The sequence below is a fragment of the Sminthopsis crassicaudata genome, chromosome 5 (genome assembly GCF_048593235.1).
Source record: "Sminthopsis crassicaudata isolate SCR6 chromosome 5, ASM4859323v1, whole genome shotgun sequence".
Taxonomy (NCBI): Eukaryota; Metazoa; Chordata; class Mammalia; order Dasyuromorphia; family Dasyuridae; genus Sminthopsis; species Sminthopsis crassicaudata.
This window is the reverse complement of record NC_133621.1, coordinates 167,453,196-167,477,120: the sequence shown is the minus strand read 5'-3', so window position 1 is coordinate 167,477,120 and position 23,925 is coordinate 167,453,196.

Sequence of the window (23,925 nt, the reverse complement as noted above, 5' to 3'; positions counted from 1 at the left end):
AATTATGAAATGGAGTAGGCACTTGCAATTCTTTGAGTATTAGGGGGGAAGACCCTAGTGGTAGCTGTGAGTGTGGCTGCAATTAACACTTTAATAATTGGGGGAAATTGGGGCAAACAAAAAAGTACAGGCAAAGTCTGTGAAAAGGGGTACAGAGGTAAACAGTATGGAGATGGTCAGTGGGTGGTAAAGGAAGATAGACAACATGAGAAAGAGGTTGGGGAAGGGATGAGTCACTTATACAACTACACATAGGAGTTTGGGAGCACTTGAGTAGCATTCATTCTTAGGAAATGGAAAACTGTTTATGAAGGAGCAGGATTTAAATTCTCATTTTTAAAGGATTTGGGGCAAACAGACCTTGTGCCACCTTGAAGTTAGTTAATTAGTACATATGAATCATCTCAAAGTTGTATGCAAAACTTTAAAGTTAGCGTATCTATGTCATCTAAGAGTTATTATCATTGTTTGGTGTTTTGCTGGTCTTAATTTAAATGTCTGGAACTTGTCCAAAATTTAATATCAAAAAAACCAAAAATCCCTGATATTAAAGCCTAGATGGCATGACAGAAACTAGGCATGGACCCACATTTAACACCACATACTAAGATAAGATCAAAATGGGTCCAAGATTTAGGCATAAATAACAAAATCATAAATAAATTAGAGGAACATAGAATAGTTTACCTCTCAGACTTGTGGAGGAGGAAGGAATTTGTGTCCAAAGGAGAACTAGAGACCATTATAGATCACAAAATAGAAAATTTTGATTACACCAAATTAAAAAGTTTCTGCACAAACAAAACTAATATCAACAAGATTAGAAGGGAAGTAACAAATTGGGAAAACATTTTTACAGTTAAAGGTTCTGATAAAGGCCTCATCCCCAAAATATACAGAGAATTGACTTTAATTTATAAGAAATCAAGGCATTCTACAATTGATAAATGGTCAAAGGATATGAACAGACAATTTTCAGATGATGAAATTAAAACTATTTCCACTCATATGAAAGAGTGTTCCAAATCACTATTGATCAGAGAAATGCAAATTAAGACAACTCTGAGATATCATGACACACCTGTCAGATTGGCTAAGATGACAGGAACAAACAATGATGAATGTTGGAGGGGCTGTGGGAAAACTGAGACACCGATGCATTGTTGGTGGAGTTGTGAAAGAATCCAACCATTCTGGAGAGCAATCTGGAATTATGCCCAAAAAGTTATCAAACTGTGCATATCCTTTGACCCAGCAGTGCTACTACTGGGCTTATATCCCAAGGAAATACTAAAGAAGAGAAAGGGACCTGTATGTGTCAAAATGTTTGTGGCAGCCCTTTTTTGTAGTGGCTAGAAACTGGAAAATGAATGGATATCCATCAATTGGAGAATGGTTGGGTAAATTATGGTATATGAATGTTATAGAATATTATTGTTCTGTAAGAAATGACCAATAGGAGGAATACAGAGAGGCTTGGAGAGACTTACATGAACTGATGCTGAGTGAAATGAGCAGAACCAGGAGATCATTATACAGTTCTACAATGATACTGTATGAGGATGTATTCTGATGGAAGTGGATATCTTCAACATAGAGAAGAGCTAATTCAATTCCAATTGATCAATGATTAACAGAATTAGCTACATCCAGAAAAGGAATACTAGGAAATGACTGTAAACTGTTAGCATTTTTTTGTTTTTCTTCCCAGATTATTTTTACTTTCCGAATACAATTCTTCATTTGCAACAATAACAAGAAAATTTGGTTCTGCACATATATATTGTACCTAGAATATACTATAAGATATTTAATATGTATGGGAATGTCTGCCATCTAGGGGAGGGGATGGAGAGAAGGAGGAGAAAAATTTGGAACAGAAGGGAGTACAAGGGATAGTGTTGTAAAAAAAAATTACCAATGCAGATGTACTGTCAAAAAATGTTATAATTATAAAAAAAATTAATAAAAAATAAAAATAAAAAATAAAAGCCTAGATGCCTAACCTTGACTCAACATATATTATTACCATGTGATTTTTTTGTGGATATATAAAATATAATTTATAAATTAATATCCTTTGATTTTGGGGAGGATTTGTACATACCTCCTATCTTGTTCTTTGCAATTCCTTTTTGCTATTGCTTCTTATACTAATTTTCATCTTATTTAGTATAGTGATCTGAAACAAGGTATGGTAGTCAAAGGGACCAGAACAATATGCATTTCTAACAGCAAGAATGTTCTACTCTCAACACAGAATAATGTATATGCAGCTCCTTGGAACTCTCCTGCAAAAAATTAATATTGGATTTCAGAAACTAAAATGCTGAGACTTTGCTTCTTAGAGATCACTCAGAACAAGATTAATAAAATCAAATTTCTGTATTGTATTGCCTGGCTATATAGTATGTCTTAAATATCCTGGTGCAGGTTTAAGCTACTAAAGATTCAACTTAGGATTTGGGGGATATTTTGTATTTTAGGAAAGTCAAAGCAGAAGGTCAACATTATAAATAAATAATGGAACCCCAAAATAACAACAAAGGTAATAAAAATAATTGTTCCTAAGATTAACTCATAAAAGAATAGTTATTATAACCCTCCAGTACCAGCTTCTACTTCATTGACCATACTAAGTTCTTTGATTGTGACAACAAAAACATATGGTGAATTCTCATATATATTCCCAAATATTTTATATTATAGACAGTTATTTTAAATGGAGTTTCTCTTTGTATCTCTTGCTACTGTACTTTGTTGATAATATATAAAAATGCTGATGATTTATGTGTATTCATTTTCTATCCTGAAATTTTGCTAAAGTTGTGAATTGTTTCTAGTAATTTTTAGCTGATTCTCTAGGGTTCTCTAAGTATACCTTCATATCATATGGAAAAAGTATTAATTTGGTTTCCTCATTATCTACTGTAATTATTTTGTTTTCTTTTTGTTCTCTTATTGCCAAAGCTAATATTTCTAATACAATATTGAATAGTAATGGTGATAGTGGCAATTTTGTTTCACCCGTGTTCTTATTAGGAATGGTTCCAGTTTTTCCTCATTACATATGATGCTTACTGATGGTTTTAAATAGATGCTACTGACCATTTTAAAGGAAACTCCTTTTATTCATATACTCTCTATATTTTTAATAGAAATGGCTGTTGGATTTTATCATATGCCTTCTCTGCATCTATTGAGATAATCATAAGATTTTTGTTAGTTTAGTTCTAGATATAGTCAATTATGCTAATAGTTTTCCTAATATTGAACAAGCCCTGCATTCCTAGTATAAATTCTACTTGGTTATGGTATATTATCCTGGAGAGGATATTCTGTAATCTTTATGCTAACATTTTATGTAAGAGTTTTACATCAATATTCATTAGGGAAATTGGTCTATAATTTTCTTTTTCTGTTTTGAGCTCCCCAGTTTCTATATCAGTACCATATATGTTTCATAAAAGGAATTTTGTAGGAATCCTTCTTTTCTTATTTTTTTCAAATAATTTGTATAATATTGCAATTAATTGCTCTTTAAATGTTTAGTAGAATTAACATGCAAATCCATCTGGCCCTGGAGATTTTTTCTTAGACAATTGATTAATAGTTTCTTTTTCTACTTTTTAAGGAGTTGTTTTTGTCAGTTTTTTTTCCACTGCTTTTCCATTTCTTTTCTCATTTTTTTTCTTTTACCTCTTTTATTTGCTTTCTAAATTATTTTATGAACACTTCTAAGAAGCCTCTTTGTTCTTGAGAGAAATTCATATCACTCTTTGAGATTTCTTCTGTGATATTCTATTCTGGTTTGCATTTGTGTTTTGGTTACTCCCGTCACCACAGCACCACAGTACCTTTCTATGGTCAAGATTCTTTTCTGCTTCTTGCTCATTTTCTTTCTTTTTCTTTTGATATATATATATATATATATATATATATATATATATATATATATATATATATATATATATATATATATATCTTTTTTTTTTTTTTACTTTTAATGGTTTTATGGTTGAGCTCTGCTCCTTGAGTAAAGGGACCACGGTCCAAATCTTCCTATGCAGCTCTGAGCCTTGGTTTTCAGCAGAGAGGCTCTTTGTGTTTGCATGGGTAGCTTTGCCTGCTATTTTCGGGAAATAGTTGGGTTTCCCAGAGTTTGCCTTCTGATCTGGGACTGGAAGCTGCCCCACTGATTTGCTTCTGAACTGAGCCAAGAGTGAGGGTGTTAGTTGCTGATTTGCTGTGATTTAAACCCTCTCACAGACTTTCCCACAATCTATTTGACTTGGGCTGAACACCCTTTTTACCTGAGTGAGACTGAGTTTTCTTGAAGTTTTTCCATTTTATCTAGAGTTGGAGATTGGTTTCATTCAGTCAGTTTCTGTTCAGAGAAATTGGTTTCATGCAGTTTATGAGGGAACCTGGGAGAATTCAACCAGCTTCCTGACGAATTTGCCATGTTGCCTCACAAGTTCAAAGCCTTTTCACTGAATGAATAAATATATGTTCTCATCTGATAAAAGTGTCAAGGTATAAATAACATTTTTTCCTTTACTTTGTTTGAAGTAGACCTGATTTATCAATTAGAATACTGCATCTTACTCTTTGAATGCTCTGAAATCTAATCTTTTTATTTATTTATTTATTTAGAATTTTTTTTCCACAGTATATATGCATGAGTAATTTTTTTATAATATTATCCCTTGTATTCATTTTTCCAAATTATCCCCCCCTCCCTCTACTCCCTCCCCTTGATGACAGGCAATCCCATACATTTTACATATGTTACAATATAGCCTAGATACAATATATGTGTGTAAATACCATTTTTTTGTTGCACATCAAGTATTAGATTCCGAAGATATAAGTAACCTGGGTAGATAGACAGTAGTGCTAACAATTTACATTCACTTCTCAGTGTTCCTTCTCTGGGTGTAGTTATTTCTGTCCATCATTGATCAACTGGAAGTGAGTTGGATCTTCTTTATGTTGAAGATATCCACTTCCATCAGAATACATCTTCATACAATGTTGAAGTGTACAACGATCTTCTGGTTCTATTCATTTCACTCAGCATCAGTTGATGTAAGTCTCTCCAAGCCTCTCTGTATTCCTCCTGCTGGTCATTTCTTACAGAGCAATAATATTCCATAACCTTCATATAACATAATTTACCCAAACATTCTCCATCTGATGGAGATCCATTCATCTTCCAGTTTCTAGCTACTACAAAAAGAGCTGCCACAAACATTTTGGCACATACAGGTCCCTTTCCGCTCTTTAGTATTTCTTTGGGATATAAGCCCAATAACAGCAATATTGGGTCAAAGGGTATTAACAGTTTAATAACTTTTTGGGCATAGTTCCAAATTGCTCTCCAGAATGGCTGGATTCTTTCACAACTCCATCAACAATGTATTAGTGTCCCAGTTTTCCCACATCCCCTCCAACATTCATCATTATTTGTTTCTGTCATCTTAGCCAATCTGACAGGTGTGTAGTGGTATCTCAGAGTTATCTTAATTTGCATTTCTCTGATCAGTAGTGATTTGCAACACTCTTTCATATGAATGGATATAGTTTTAATTTCATCATCTGAGAATTGTCTGTTCATATCCTTTGACCATTTATCAATTGGAGAATGGTTTGATTTCTTATAAATTAGGGTCAGTTCTCTATATATTTTGGAAATGAGACATTTGTCAGTACCTTTAACTTTAAAAATATTTTCGCAATTTGTTACTTTTCTTCTAATCTTGTTTGCATTAGTATTGTTTGTACAGAAACTTTTTAGTTTGATGTAATCAAAATCTTCTATTTTGTGATCAATAATGATCTCTAGTTCTCCTCTGGTCATAAATTCCTTCCTTCTCCACAGGTCTGAGAAGTAGACTATTTTCTGTTTCTCTAATCTATTTATTATCTCATTCTTTATGCCTAAATCATGGACCCAATTTGATCTTATCTTGGTATATGGTGTTAAGTGTGGATCCATATCTAATTTCTGCCATACTAATTTCCAGTTTTCCCAACAGTTTTTTCCAAAAAATGAATTTTTTCCCCTAATGTTGGTATCTTTGGGTTTGTCAAAGACTAGATTGCTATAGATGTACCCTTTTTTGTCATTTGTATCTAATCTGTTCCACTGATCTACCGGTCTATTTCTTAGCCAATACCAAATGGTTTTGGTGACTGCTGCTATATAATATAACTTTAGATCAGGTACACTTAGACCACCTTCCTCTGACTTTTTTTTCATTAGTTCCCTGGCAATTCTCGACCTTTTATTCTTCCATATGAATTTTGTTGTTATTTTTCCTAGGTCATTAAAATAGTTTCTTGGGAGTCTGATTGGTATAGCACTAAATAAATAGATTAGTTTAGGGAGTATTGTCATCTTTATTATATTTGCTCGGTCTATCCAAGAACACTGAATGTCTTTCCAATTATTTAAATATGACTTTATTTTTGTGGCAAGTGTTTCATAATTTTCCTCATGTAATTCCTGACTATTCTTTGGTAGATGGATTCACAAATACTTTATACTCTCAACATTTGTTTGGAATGGAATTTCTCTTTGTATCTCTTGCTGTTGCATTTTGTTGGTGATATATAAAAATGCTGAGGATTTATGTGGATTTATTTTGTATCCTGCCACTTTGCTAAAATTCTGAATTATTTCTAATAGCTTTTTAGCAGAGTCTTTGGGGTTCTCTAAGTATACCTCATGTCAACTGTAAAGAGTGATAGTTTTATTTCCTCATTTCCTACTCTAATTCCTTGAATCTCTTTCTCGGCTCTTATTGCCGAGGCTAGCGTTTCTAGTACTATATTGAATAGTAATGGTGATAGTGGGCAACCTTGTTTCACTCCTGATCATACTGGGAAAGGTTGCAGTTTATTTCTATTGAATATTATGCTTACTGAAGCTCATAAATATATGCTCCTGATTATTCTAAGGAATAGTCTAATACACTATGACCAAGTGGGATTTATACCAGGAATGCAGGGCTGGTTTAATATTAGGAAAACTATTAGTATAATTGACCATATTAATAATCAAATTAATAAAAACCATATGATCATCTCAATAGATGCAGAAAAGGCATTTGATAAAATCCAACATCCATTCCTACTAAAAACGCTTGAGAGTATAGGAATAAATGGACTATTCCTTAAAATAATAAGGAGCATATATTTAAAACCTTCAGTAAACATCATATGTAATGGTGATAAACTAGAACCTTTCCCTGTACTCTCAAGTACCTATTCCTATACTCTCAAGTGTTTTTATTAGGAATGGATTAGGAATGGATGTTGGATTTTATCAAATGCTTTTTCTGCATCTATTGAGATGATCATATGGTTTTTATTAATTTGATTATTAATATGGTCAATTACACTAATAGTTTTCCTAATATTAAGCCAACCCTGCATTCCTGGTATAAATCCTACTTGATCATAGTGTATTATCCTGGGGATGATTTTCTGAAGTCTTTTTGCTTATATCATATTTAAGATTTTAGCATCAATATTCATTAAGGAAATTGGTCTATAATTTTCTTTCTCAGTTTTTGATCGACCTGGTTTAAGTATGAGTACGATGTCTGTGTCATAAAAGAAGTTTGGTAGGACTCCTTCATCCGGTATTTTTTTCAAATAGTTTCTATAACATTGGAGCTAATTGTTCTTTAAATGTTTGGTAGAATTCACATGTAAATCCATCTGGTCCTGGGGATTTTTTCTTGGGGAGCTGATTAATAGCTTGTTCTATTTCTTTTTCTGAAATGGGACTATTTAAGCAGTTTGTCTCCTCCTCTGTTAATCTAGGAAGCCTATATTTTTGGAGAAAGTCATCCATTTCACTTAAGTTATCAAATTTATTGGCATAAAGTTGGGCAAAATAACTCATTATTTCTCTAATTTCCTCTTCATTGGTGGAAAGATCCCCCTTTTCCTTTGTAAGACTAACACTTTGATTTTCCTCTTTCCTTTTTCTGATCAGATTTACCAAAGGTTTATCTATTTTATTGGCTTTTTCCTAAAACCAACTCTTGGCTTTATTTATTAATTCAATAGTTGTTTTTTTTTTTTACTTTCAATATTATTGATTTTTCTTTTTAATTTTTGTATTTCAAGTTTAATTTTTGGTTGGGGGTTTTTAATTTGGTCTTTTTCTAGCTTTTTAAGTTGCAGGCCCAATTCATAATCTTTTCTTTCTCTATTTTCTTCAAATAAGCCTCTAAAGATATAAAATTTCCTCTTATTACCACTTTAGCTGCATCCCACAGATTTTGGTATGATGTCTCATCATTGTCATTATCTTGTGTGAAATTATTAATTGTTTCTATAATTTGCTCTTTCACCCAGTCATTCTTTAAGATGAGATTATTCAGTTTCCAATTACTTTTTGGTCTACTTACCCCTAACTTCTTACTGAATGTAGCTTTTATTGCATTGTGATCTGAGAAGAAGGCATTTATTATTTCTGCCTTTCTACATTTAATTTTGAGATCTTTATGTTCTAATATATGGTCAATTTTTGCATAGGATCCATGAACTGCTGAGAAGAAAGTATATTCCTTTCTATCACCATTCAGTTTTCTCCAAAGGTCTATCATACCTAGTTTTTCTAATGTTCTATTTACTTTTTTACTTTATTTCTTATTTGTTTTGTGGTTTGATTTGTCTAAATCTGAGAGTGCAAGGTTGAGATCTCCCACTATTATAGTTTTACTGTCTATTTCTTCTTGCAATTCTCTTAACTTTTCCTTTAGAAAGTTAGATGCTATACCACTTGGTGCATATATGTTTAGTATTGATATGGCTTCATTATTTATGCTACCTTTCAGCAGGATATAGTTTCCTTCCTTATCTCTTTTAATTAGATCAACTTCTGCTTTTGCTTGATCTGAGATAAGGATAGCTACCCCTGTTTTTTTGGCTTTACCTGAAGCATAATAGATTCTGCTCCAACCTTTTACCTTTACTCTGTATGTATCTCCCTGCTTTAAGTGTGTTTCCTATAAACAACATATTGTAGGGTTCTGATTTTTGATCCAGTCTGCTATCCGTCTCCATTTGATGGGAGTATTCATCCCATTCACATTTACAGTTAAAATTACTAATTCTGTATTTCCTGCCATCATATTATCCCCAGATTATGCTTTTTCCCTTGACCCCCCTGAACCCTTTCCCCAATATTTAATTCATAGACCCCACTTGTGATGCACAGCCCTCCCTTTTTTTAGTATCTCTCCCCCCTCCCTCCAAGTCCCTTCCTTTATTCCCCTTTTCCCTTTCCCTTTTCCTCCCCCCCTTTTAATGAGGTGAGAGAAAATTCTCTGGAAAACAAATATGTTAATTATTTACTCTTTGAGACTCTTCTGATGAGAGTAAGATTTACACAATATTTCTCCCCCTCTCTAAATTCCCCCAGATATGGTATATTTTCTATGCCTCTTCCTGGGATGTAGTTTCCCTCTTTTTATCACTCCTTCCCCTTTTTCTGATACTACCCCATTCCCTTTACTACACCCCCCCCTTTTTATATCAGTAAAATCAAATTATCCATGAGTACTTTCTATATATCCACAACAGAGATACAGTTCTCAAGGGTTCTGTGTACCTTTTTCTATTTCTCTTCAGTCTTGTGGATGTAGATCAACTTTTTTATTTAAATCTGCTTTTTTTCTAAGAAACATATGGAGTTCCTCTATTTCATTGAATGACCATCTTCTTCCATGGAAAAAAAATGCTAAACTTAGCTGGGTAGTTTATTCTTGGTTGCAATCTTTGATCTTTTGCCTTTCGGAATATCAGGTTCCAGGCCCTTCTATCTTTTAATGTGGAGGCAGCCAGATCTTGAGTGACCCTTATTGTGGCAACTTGGTATTTAAATTGTTTTTTTCTAGCTGCTTGCAAGATTTTCTCCTTTGTGTGGTAATTCTGCAGCTTAGCCACAATATTCCGTGGTGTTCTTTTTTTAGGGTCTATTTCAGAAGGCGTTTGATGAATTCTTTCAACGTCTATTTTCCCTTCTGTTTCTATTATCTCTGGACAGTTTTCTTTGATGATTTCCTGTAAAACAGAATCTAGGCTCTTTTTTTGGTCATAGTTTTGGGGAAGTCCAATGATCCTCAGATTATCTCTCCTAGATCTATTTTCCAGGTATATAGATTTTCCCAGTAAGTATTTGACGTTATTCTCCACTTTTAATTTTTTTTTTTTTTTGTTTTGTTTGACTGATTCTTGGGTTCTCAATGAATCATTCATTTCTATTTTTTCTATCCTGAATTTTAAGGAGTTATTTTCTTCATTCACAGTTTTTAGTTCTTTTTGTATATGCCCAATTTCATTTTTAAATGAATTATTTTGCTCTATTGATTTTTTTTCCATTTCCCTAATTTTTTTTTTTGAGAATTATTTTCTTTTTCCAATTCAGAAATCCTATTTTCTTGAGACTTTTTTATATTTTCCAATTCAGAAATCCTATTTTCTTGAGACTTTTTTTATCTTTTCCAATTCAGAAATCCTACTTTCCTGTGATTTTTTAACCTTTTCTAATTCACAAATTTTGTTTCCCTGAATATCCTGTGAATTGTTTATTTTTTCCAACTCCAATTTAAGAACTTTGTTATTCTCTATCATAGCTTCTCTTTCATTTCCCCATTTTTCTTCAAACTCTCTTAATTTTTTAATAGTCTCTTCTAGGAGAGAGTTATTTGATGGGGGGCAGGTATCGTTCCCCTTTAGGCTGTTATCTGCTGTCTCTCTGCTGTTAACTTCCTCAGGGTTGGATACCCACTCTTTCTCTGTGTAGAAGGAATCGATCGTTCTTCTTGGCTTTTTGCTCATATTTAAAATTTTTTTTTGGGTTTGTCCCTGGGGTAAGAAGTTTATTTATTTATTTCTTTACCAGTTTCCTCACAGACTGGATGGATGCAGTGGCTCCTGTGCCTGAGCTAAGAGAGAGCTCTGGGAGAGAGTTCCCCTCCCCCTCCCTGGAAGTGCCTCAGAGGTGATTAGCACGGCAGTGCTTTGAGGGCACTGTGTGTCCTAGCAACTTCCCTGAGGTTTAAGACTGAACAGTAAAGGCAACACAAATCCCAGCCAATGCGTTCCATGGGGCGTGGATGTCAGCAGCTGATGTGAAGAGCCCCTGCTCTCAAACTGGTGGTGTCTGCCCAGAAACCGTGGTCCCTATTTCAAAGGTTCTGCTTCTCTGGGACTTCGGGGGCTGAGTTCCACAGCCTCCAGCTGAGCAAGACACTCTGTGTTGCCTTGGGCCGTGTCCACCCACTTTTCAATCTCTTAACTACTCCGGGGTGAGACCCTGTACAGCTGAAGTCGGCCACACCCACAGTGCCAAGATCTGTTAGGTCACTTCCAGATTGGGGTGGTTTTAGTATCTGGCTTTATGTTTTAAAGTGGCTTGATTTCTCTTCTTAACTGCTGTTTTATAAGCAGAGAAAAGCTAACAGCCTGTGTCAGATTCTTCTATCTCAGTGGCTTCTCTGATCCCAGAGCCCTCCCCAGCGCAATCAGCGCAGTGTGCCAGCACCCAACTGTCTATGCTGCCCTCTTTTTTTTTTTCCTCCCCTGGGAACCGACCTTTTCTGTTGAAACTCCAGTTTCTCTTCAGCTGGTAAGTCGTGATTCCAGTCCTTGGGGTTTCTATTAGTCCAGCATTATTTTTGAGGCTGATTTTAACTAATTGGTATTGAGGGAAGAAGAGAGCTCACAAAATCACGTGTATCTTTTCCGCCATCTTGGCTTCGCCCTGAAATCTAATCTTTAAAATCAAGAATGTATGTTATAGTATGATTGACTTTGTTCTCATTCTTTATATCACTAACTCAATTATGACAATGTCTTTAGTCCCCAAGGCTATTGTTGTTTATAAATGAGCAAACAATGCCCTCTTTTTGGTGAGAACAATTAGGGATGATAAGTCACAAATATATTATCCCTTTTATTTTTAGGCAGAGATAGCACTAAGAGATTTTTTTTTAGATATCTGAAATATCCTATTAGTATCATAATTCTTTAGAAACTTCTCATGCCAAAAGCATACAGAATAATATGTTGACTCATTCCTTCTTTAAAAAGGCAAGTCACAAATTTATTGTATATTTTGCTTTTGACAGATATTCAGTGTATACCCAGATATTTTAAGTCCCCCTTAATTAAAATAATACTTTACAAGTTTTCTCAGGGCAGTGATTATTGGTTTTTTACATGTGTTTTTATCTCTTGGCATAGCAGAATGCCTTCCACGAAATAAGCACTTGATAAAGGAATATTGAATTGTGTTGTTCTTGATGCCAAGTTTACAATATATTTACCAAATTCTTCATCTGATTTCTCCTTCTGCCCATGTGGTTCATAAGTTAGTTTTATAACACCAACTTTCCTTTACCTCTATTGATCCCCTCCCAAATGTTTTCCAAATATTTCTTGTACGGTGTTTTAGATGTTGCCATGATATACAATTTATATATAATATTATTTGATTGTGTTTTTTTTTTTTTTTATTTCTTCTATTTCTTTGGGATAATATATTTTATTTTTTTTTTTTTTGGAAGAAAATATTTTAATTGTCAAATGATTACAATTAATTTCTAATGCAATGTGTACACTGTTAAGCATTGCATAGTTTCTCATATCTTGGAATAAAATCAGATACTGACACACTCATTTCCTGTTTATATGTACTTTTTCTGTGGTATTTGATTTTTTTCCCCTTTAGTTATATTTTTTTCAAATTACATGAAAAAATAGTTTTCAACATTCAATTTTATAAGATTATGAGTTCTCAGGTGATCATTGTATATGGCAATGAAAAGATTGTATGATGATCAATTCTTATGGAGATGGCTTACTTTAACAATAGTTTGAATAGTTCTAATGATCTACACCCAGAAAGAGGACTGCGGGAACTGATTGTGATTCACAATATAGCATTTTCACTCTTTTTGTTGTTTGCTTACATTTTATTTTCTTTCTAATTTTTTCCAGTTTGATCAGTTTTTTGTGCATTAAGATAATTGTATAAATATGTGTGCATATATTGGATTTCATGTATATTTCTACCATGTTTAACATATATTGGATTACTTGCCATCTAAGGGAGAGGGTGGCAGAAGGAGGGGAAATTGGAACACAAGGTTTTGCAAGAGTTAATGTCAAAGAATTATCCATGCATACGTTTTGAAAACTCCCCTCCCTCCCCCTCCCCCAAATTGCAAGCAATCTGATATAAGCTATATATGTACAATCATGTTAATTATATTTACAATTTAATTATATTGTGAAACAAGAATCAAAACAATGGAGAAAAACAATGATAAAAATATAGCATATTTAAGTCTACATTCAACTTTAGGTTTTTCTTTGCATGTGAACATTGTTTTTTATCATAATTTTTTTTTTGAATTATTCTGCATTTCTACTGAGAAGAGCTAAATTTATCAAAGTTGATTATCAGACAATTTTGTTGTTACTGTGTACAATGTTTTCCTTGTCCTGCTCACTTCACTCAGAATCAGTTGACATAAGCTTTCCTAGTTTTTCTGAAATCTGGCTGCTCATTTCTTATAGAATCATAGTATCCCATTATATTTATATGCCACACCTTGTTTAGCCATGCCTCAGTGGATAGCATTCCCTAAATTTCCAATTCCTTATCACCACAAAAGAGCTGTGATAAAAATTTTATTTGCACAAGTGATTTCTTTTCCCTTCTTTTTAGTGATCTCTTTGGGACAAAGACCTAGTAGTGATATTGCTGAATCAAAGGCTATGCACAGTTCACTTGCTTTAGAGCATAGTTCCAAATTAGTCTCCAGAATAGTTAGATCAGTGTGTAGCTATACCAAAAGTCCTTTATTATTCTTTCCCTGAAATGTTTATCATCTTTTCCCATCATCTTAGCCAACTGATATGTATTAGGTGGTAAATCAGAGTTGTTTTAATTTACATTTCCCTGATCAAAAAGTTATTTAGAACATTTTTCACATTACTACAGATGGATTTAATTTTGCCAGCTGAAAACTGTTTTTTTTTTAATATCCTTTGATCATTCATCATTTGGGAAAATATTTTTTCCACAAATTCTAGCCATGCCCTCTTCATCCTCCCCAAAGTCTTTAGGATAGATAAAGAAGAACATTAGTCTATGTTATTAGTTATAGTGAGTTCCTAGGTGAAAAAACTCCCTCTAACAGTATGATTTAATATCTTCTTTGGCCTTACTTGTTAGTTGTGTTACATGAATCACCTTCTTATGTTTCAAGTATAGACCCCCCCCCAAACCACAATCACATCCTCAAACTCCATTTTCATCCATTTTTCACTTCTCCCTCTTCCTCTTTTTCTCTCTATATCTCTTCCTTTGTCTTTCCCCCTATCTCTAAATCTTTCAGTTTCTCTGTCTCTGTCTTTTTCTGTCTTTTGTAAACTTCAGTAAAAATAATATTTTTTACATTTTTTTTTCCCTCTTGGACAATTATAATATTGAACAGTGCTTTCTAGATTTTTTCTGGTGGTCTCTTTTGCTCCCAAGTGAATTATCAGAATTAAGAAGCAGATTAGCTTCCTTTAGCTAGATTTAGCAGTTCTTGGAAATATTTATTTTATTTTTTTGTAGTCACATTCTAGAAAGATATCTTTGGAAGAAATTACCCTCCACATTATTTATCTCTATTCAACAAAATTCTGCCTCACTAGCTGCTACCAGAAAGTCACTACTATCTACTACTTTAATTTTATTTCTTTATTATGGAATGAACTTGAAATAATGATACTTGTGTATCCACACCACCAATCCTCCCTACACAACAATCCCCTTCCTTTAGCATCCCTATCCCAAATGAAGTCTTATAAATGATATGCTTGAAAATATTCAATTGTTCTCTTTTTCCTGTCCTTTTTCTCTGACGTGTTCTTTTATTCTTTAATGTTCTTACATCATTGAGACTACTCTTTCTTCAGATTTATTTTCTTCTTTGTTCCATTTCTGAATCACTTCAATGCTTTCAAGAAGCTCTTAATTCTCTGAGATAAAACATGCGACTCCATTCCTTTCATTTTCTTCAATTTTGTGGACATTAATTTGCACTTTTGATATACATTAGTGTTAAGTGATATTTTTGGCACCACAAACAATATACTATATATGACAGAAAAAAAAATGTCATTCATACTTATTCAATGAAGCTCTGCAGACTTATTTATTTCATGTTTGATTGATCCCTTTGGTTGATCTCATACAAACTTTCTATTCAAGAGAAATTAGATGATTATATTAGCTTGTTTTATTTTACTTTGTATCTGATTTCCAAGTATTTTGCTCTGCTTTTCTGGATGCCAGATTCTCTGGTCCATTTGAATTCAAAGGTGAGTTAATTTTATACTAAATAAGTGCATAAAAATATGCACTAAATAATAAACAAGCAAATAAGTGCATAGAATAAAAAACAACAAATTTTAATGAAGTTAATTAATGATATCTACACAAACTTTTATCTTGCTACTTCTTGGTAGAATCTTCCTTCTACTTTCTCAGGAGTTAGAATATTTTTACTGCACTAGAGGACTAAGATAAAACTCATTGAGCACACAGAGCAAACAAGAAACAAGGATTAAATGGGGGGAAAAACAGCTCCATAAGATAAATTTAATTATCAAATGCTAGGATTCTTAAAGATACTTATATACTTAGTTCATACCTTTAAAGGAGTTCAAACCTTTAAAGGAGTTTACACCTTTAAAGGAGATCACTCATTGGTTCATACATTAGACTTCATACCTTTAGAGAGCATGTAAAAGGACAAGCCCACTCTCTGAGAGAAAAGAGCCAGGATTCAGTGAGGAGATTTGCAAGTCCAGGAGATTCACAAGTCTAAAGAAAAAGCCTGCTCATGGACTTCCAGGAGATTCACAACTAGGATTGACTTCCAGGAGATTTACAAGGCAGAAACCCACAAGCCCACTCTCTGGGAAGAAGAGTCAAGATTCATTCCCTCTTCGACATTGGTGCTGGCTGGACACATTCGGACAAGAACTCTCCGGAGCCAAGAAAAGAAATAGGCCTCTAAAAAAGCTAACTAGGCCCAGGAGAAAAATCAGGATTTTGAAGGACATAATAAAGGATCTGGATTTTAACTCCTGGTTGCATTTTGAGGTGAGTAGACTGAACTGAAATGAAGGCTGCCTCCATAATCTTCCCGAGAGACCTGTTCCCAGAGAATGATTACAATTTAGAGAACAGAACATCACAATCAAAGCATATTTATATACCTCATTTTACTTTTCTATGTTTTCCAGATTCTTCCATATATTACCCTGGGCTTTGGGATTTCTAGGAACTCAGATATTCTATTGCTATAAATCCTTTATAAGAGGAAAAAGGCAATTGATCTTCTGCAACGTTAAAGATGAACAAATAAGAAATGAGGAATATAGGACATGAGGGATCTGAGAGAGACTTCTTGATGAATGACATATCTAAAATGAAGTCATTATTATATCAATGTCAACTTGGAGTTTTGAGTCCTTAAGGGACTGTCATAGAAACCTGTCTTCAAAACAAGTATCATTTATTTTTTGGATGAAGGAATATATGCCATTGTATAAAACATATATCCTCAGAACTTGGCATATTGCCTTGAAAAGAGTAAGAATTTAAGAATATCATAGTGTCTAAAACTTTGATTATTATCCTCTATTTTAGTAAAACCACTTCTGGATATTGAGTGCACTGCTGGATATTTTTAGGAAGGATGAGAGAGCAGAGATTATTAAATCTCTTCTTTCATATCATGCAAATATAAGTGTAAGATCCTACTGATATCTAGCCTAGAAAAGAGAAGATGAGGGAAGAAAGTGTATTATTTCTAAACATTTGAGAAATTGTAACATAGAACAGAGATTAAACAATTTCTCCTTGGATACTTTAAAGGCACTTCTTTTTCAGGTGTAGGTTGAATTAAATGGTCTTTAAGAATTTAAGAGGCCATTGTAGAGGGCCAGGACTCTGAAGAAGTATACTTGAAACAAAGTGTTAACTAAATGGAATTGATGAAATAATGGTTCTCTAGTTCACATATATACTAGTACTTAGTATGTATATGTAATGGTTCTCTAGTTCACACATACTCACTATACTGTACTGATGTAATTGTAGTGGGGTATTTAAACTAGGGACAAAGTCAGACTCCAAGGGAGACTAGTTGAGATTGTCAGATTGTCAGACTGCTGGAGGAGACTGGGTCAGACTATGACAGACACAGACTGTGTAACAAACAATAAAAAACTTTGGACTTTAATCTTGTTAATTCTCATGGTGTCTATCCACTAAGACTAAGACCCTTCTGGAGGACCTCCAGAAATCTAACCTGAACATGAATTCTATTCTATCATTGTTCTCTTTTAAATCTCTCCATTAACCAATGTAACTAAAATTTTTATTGGTAACATTAAACTATTATATAAATAAGCAATAGCAATTAGAAGTTGTGAAGGGTGGTATACATTTATGAGATTATCCTACATTGTCAAGTGTCATAATATGATAGCATCTACAGTAGGGACCATGAACTGAGCCCAATATTAGGACTGCCTTTCTTCCTCCTCATAATTGTCAATTACAATGCTTTTCTCAAACACAACACATTCTTCTTCTTTTTCTCCATCAGATCCCCATTCCACCTCTGCTATTCCAGTTCTCCATCCCCCACCTGACTGATGAGTGGTACTTTTTATCACCATCATCATCATCATCATTTTGTACTCAGAGGCAAGGACCAGTAAAAAAAAGATCTTAATCTTTTTTTTTTCAATTTTGGATAGCAACAAATTATATAGGATCAAATGGAATGAGTTGGTAGAGATTTGCATCAATACTTTCACACCCTGGTTAGAAACTGGAAAATTAATGGATGCCCATCAATTGGAGAATGGTTGGGTAAATTATGGTATATGAATGTTATGGAATATTATTGTTCAGTAAGAAATGACCAACTGGAGGAATATAGAGAGGCTTGGAGAGACTTATATCAACTGATTCTGAGTGAAACGAGTAGAACTAGGGGATCATTATACACTTCAACAATGATACTGTATGAGGATGTATTCTGATGGAAGTGGATATCTTCAACATTGAGAAGAGGTAATCCAATTCCAATTGACCAATGATGGACAGAATCAGCTACACCCAGAAAAGGGGACACTGGGAAATGAGTGTAAACTGAGATCATTGTTTTTTTTTTTTTTTTTTTTTTTTTTTTTTTTTTTTTTTTTTTGTTTCTCTTCCCAGATTATTTTTACTTTCTGAATACAATCCTTCCTTTGCAACAACAACAACAAAATTCGGTTCTGCACATATATATTATACCTAGGATATACTATAAGATATTTAATATGTATGGGAATGCCTGCCATCTAGGGGAAGGGGTGGAGGGAAGGAGGGGAAAAACTCAGAACAGAAGGGAGTACAAGGGATAATGTTGTAAAAAAAAAAAAAAAAAAAAAAAAAAAACTACCTATACATATGTACTGTCAAAGAAAATGTTATAATTATAAAAATTAATAAAAAAGCAAAAAAACCCAACAAATTGACTTTCTAAGTTGTCATAAAGAATATTAAAAAAACACTTTCACACCCTTTAAAAATTTCCATTTTATTGTCAACCACATCATTATGCTTCCAGCCTCTCAAGATTCAAGAACTTAATGTCATTTAAAACAAGCTTCTCATCTCAAAAACACAATAAGTTGTCAAATCTCAGTACTTTTATGTTGACAACAGCTCTCACATCTGTCCCATTACATATGTACCTAAAACCTAAAGTGAGGGTCCATTTCAATTCTGCTAATTGGTCTCCCTGTTTCATGTCTCTTTTCATTCATTTCTTCCACTATACACAGGTCAAATAATTTTCCTAAATCCCATATAACTCTCCACCTCAAAAAACTCTACTACTTAGCTACATTCTAGTATAAAATATTTCACTGTTTTGCATTTTATATATATATATATGTATATATGTATATATATATTACAATTTTAGAACATACATAATTATCAGTAGAGGATTAAAATAACATATATATATATATATATATATATATATATATATATATATATATATACAATTCATATACATATATCAATAAGTTTATCATCTTGATAGGTATACATACATACATTATATATATATATATATATACATACACATGTGTATTGTGTGTTTATCCACACAGCTGCATAATCAAAAAAATTTGCCAAGTAGGGATGCACAAGGAAAAACAATTTTGACACCATTGTTGTAGTAGACAAAGGACTGAAATTTTTTATCAGGAAAGTCTAGATTTAAGTCTTGGTTCTTACAAATACATTATATTGTATTATACTAACCCTTTCATCCCTCAAACTTAGAATAGTTTCCCTCCCATCAGATTGGAAGCTCCTTGAGACCAATGACAATCTTTTACCTCTTTTTGTATTCACAACACTTAACACAGTGCCTGACACATAGTAGGCAATTAATACATATTTAATTAATTGAAAAAGTTTGGGAAAATACTTGAAACATGGTTGGTTCATGAGATCAAAGGCTCAAATTCTTGATGTAAATTCCTCAGAAGCTGAGTACAAAGCAGCCCTTAAGAACAACAGGTAAACTCCTATGCTTGGCTTATGAATCACAATGGCTAACTCAGGCAAGAAGCTTTGCTAAGATGAATCAACTCAAAATGTTATTAATTCCTAAACTTGTAGAATATTCTCTATCTAATACGATTATGGAAATTTTAAAAAATTAACTGTTGAATGATCTCTGAATGTTTCATTTCCTTCCTATATGGAACCCAAATTAGCTGGTGACTAGCCTTAAATGGAATATATGTGTGTGTGTGTGTGTGTGTATGTGTGTGTGTATATATATATATATATATGTATAAATAATAAACTCCTTAAAATAGAATTTATGAAATAGGAAAAAAATCACTGAACAAAACACATTCTTTAAAAGTATAATTGATCAATGCAAAAGGAAGTTAAAAAAAATCAAACTGAAAAAAATAATTCATTAAAAATTAGAATTGGAAAACTGGAAGTTAATGACTCAATAAGACATCAAGAATCAGTCATAAGAAAAAAAAAATTAAAAATAGAAGAAAAATAAAATTCTTCATTGGAAAAAGAAATGACTGGAAAATAGATCCAGAAGAGGCAATCTAAGAATGATTATTGGACAACCTGAAAGCTGTGATGAAAATAAGAACTTGGACTACATCTTTCAAGAAATCATCAAGGAAAACTGCCCTGAAATCCTAGAACCAGAGGTAAAGTAATCATTGGAAAAATTCACCAATTACTTTCCGAAAAAGACCCTAAAGTGAAAACTCAAAGGAATGCAGTACTGAAATTCCAGAATTATCAGAAAACATTGCAAACAATCAGAATGAAGCAATTCAAATTACTCAAAACAAAATCAAAATTACCCAAGACATAGCAGTTTCCATAATAAAGAATAAGAGGGCCTGGAATATAATATTGTAGAAGGCAAAGGAGCTTTAACTACAACCAAAAATCAATTACCCAGTAAAATTAGCATTATCTTTTAGGGGAATATATGAATGTTTAATGAAATAGGAGATTTTCAATCATTTCTGATGAAAAGACCAGAGTTAAGTAGAAAATTTGATCTCCAAATAAAAAAAAATCAAGAGAAGAATAAAAATGTAAATGGAAAGAGCAAAAAAAGCTATGTTTTTTAAATGATAACATATGCATTTCCTTATATAGAAGATGATATGTGTAACTCCTGAGAACTGTATCTTTGTCAGGGCAAATAGAAGGAGCATACTCACAGTTACTTGTGGGCATAAGGTAACTTTAATATAATGATATAAAAACAAATTGGGCTGGAAAAGGTCTGTATTGGGAGAAGAGGAAAGAAGTAGTAAAATGGGGTAAATCACATTACATGAAGAAGCACAAAAGACCTGTTTAGTTGAGGGGGAAAAGGGAGAAAGATGGGCATTGTTTGAACCTTAATCTCATTAGATTTGGTTCAGAAATGGAGTAATAAATGTAAATTGTCTCACTCTAGTTGGTAGTAGGAGAGGAAAAGGGGAAGTGAAGGGGGAAGGTAATGGAAGGGAGAACAGAAGTAGAAAGAGACAAAAATAGGAAGGGAGGATTGAAGGGAGGAGGGCAAATTGAGAAAGGTAGTAATAAGAATCACAATGCTAGTGAGGAGGGAAAGGGTGAAAGAACAGAGAAAAGCATAACCTGGGAAAAATAGGGTAGTGGAAAATACAGAGTTAGTAATTTTAACTTTGATTGTGAATGGGATGAACTCTCTCATAAAATTGAATCAAATAGAGTGGATTAAAGCTAGAATCCTTTAGTCCTTACAGTGCCTATGAAGTATGTAGCACAAGACTGATTCTAAACAACTAAAAGTAGCCCACAGTAAAATGTGGCCTGCCTTTAGTAGATGTTTCTTTTTTTTCCTGAGGCAATGGGGTTAAGTACTTGCCCAGGATCACACAGTAGTAGAAGTTTCTAATCAAAGAAAGGATGATCATTTCTTAGGTGTGTTATAAAGTAGAAGATTCTGAAGTTAGATGTTGGGCTATAAGTGGCCATTGAGATTCCTTTCTACTCAGAAATTCTTTTAAAATAAAAAAATCTAAGCCAATATACTTTAAGTCAGGGGCTCAAGACCACAGGCAATAAATAGTATTCAATAGTAGAAAAAAGCATTGGCTCCTGAGTGAGATGACCTGGATTATAATCTTTGCTTTACTACTTACTTCCTATGTGACCTTGTACAAATCAACAATTCACTTAGACTTCCCAGATTTTAGTTCATATCTGTCTATCTATCTATCTCCCTATTGTTCCATATCTATAAAGTAAGCGTCTTGGACTTGATGGCCTCTGAGGTCCCTTCTGTATCTAAATCTATGATCCTGTGATTAGTTGGTCCTTTTCAGCTCTAGATTTTTTAATCTTTGATCTCTTGACTTTAAGACTAGTGTATTTTCCAGGGTTCTACTCATTTCCTGTCTTCTATTGGAAATAAGAGAAGGTAGGAATAAAGATATTATTTCAGTATACTTTGTAAAAAAATCTTCAATATTATCATAAAGAAGTAAAAAAACAATTCTTTAGAAATAAAGAAATAAAATGGGAAAAAGTCAGGAAGAAAAAAAAATAAATTTTCACTTCAATTATGTTGTGATAAAATGAATAAAGATTAAAGGAATCAGCTATGATTTGCCTTGGAAAGACTTCAGATAATTTCTCCCCAAGGCAATTTAGGGAAGAGTAAAAGAGATACAAATATTTTAAGATTCCAATTTAAAAAAAATAATTAAAATTTCAAACTGTCAGAGAACAAAAATACAAATTGATTTTGACAGTTCTTTTTTACATCCTAAAGACCAAATCACCCTTAATTGCATTTTTATTGGTGACTACTTTAGCAAAAACCTTAGTATGTTATTTAATGCTGATGTACATTCTCCATGGCAACTACTAGTGGCAAACTGCATTAGTTATCTTAAGATAATGAAAAAGATCTTCCTCAATACATAATGGGAAATTTGTCTACTTAAAAATACATTTTATAGCATGGAATGCAATTACGTTTCCTTATAATCAAACCTGATTTTTATCTGCCTTATCTTCTTGATTTACTTTACTTTGATTGTTTTTTTCTTAGTACTAAAGAACAGGAAGGGATGGAGGAAGAAAAATGATGTCTAAGTTATCATTGATTTATGGTGGAATTTTTAAAAACTTGCTTCATTTTTATTCTATGACAGATTTTTACAAGTTAATGTTCAAACTTGAAGTAAATGCATGATGGAAATAACTTTAAATCATTGTTTTAAAATCTTGCTAAGTTTTCTGTTGAGTGATATTTCAAAATTTATGTTCTAATGTTAGCTTGGACCTGTATCCTAAAAAGCAGAATTAAGCTGGGCTTGAAGTATTAGTTTTTTAAGATATAGAAGGAAAGAAGGATGCAGTTGATGTGGTCATTTTCATTGAAGTTCAAGACCAAACCCAGAAACCAATCCAGGAGATAAAGCTAATGGGGAAAGATAGAGTTTCTCATAGGCAAGTAAAGTGAATAATCAGGCATGTCAAATTTTTTCACAGGGTAAAATGCAATTCTGGCAAAATATATGTATTATTTAGCTCCTTTACCAAAATACTCCTTCTTAAAATATTAATCTCAATTTAATTAATTAATTAGTTGATTGGTTAATTAAATATTTTATTCTGGAGTCATTTTCAGATTATCTGAAAAAAAAATGAGTTAGTTTTCAGTGGTATTCAATGTATGAGGTGCACTAAAGGAAGGTTGAGTTTACCTCTATGACCTTTTTCTATTGTGTTAACCTTTTTCTGTTACTCTCTGAGAGGGAGGATCCACCAAAATTCCCCCTATTTCTAGGGAGAGTTTCAAAAGGACTTCTAGTCAATGGCAAAATTAGAATCCTATAATCCTTATGCATCATATATAAATGTTTAATGAGAACTTCCTCTAAGGCAGTTCAGACTTTGAATAACTGATGTACTCCAAGGGTTGCCTAATATAAAGTTAGACTCAAGCCTGGATGATTCTGGAACCACCATGTAATTGGGACACCAGAAGCATATCACATTTGCCATGTGTGAATTCATTCATGGAGAATGTAAAGAAAATGTTCTGTTTATTTATTCAAATCCTTAGCCTATGTGCATAGAACAAAGTTTCAAGTGTGGCTGAATAACAACTCACTGACATCTAATGAAACACTCGGTCAGATCTCAATATCCCATATAAGCTAGAGGAAACATAACTGGTTAAGACTCAGAACAGAATAATATTGCATGTTTAATGTGTTATA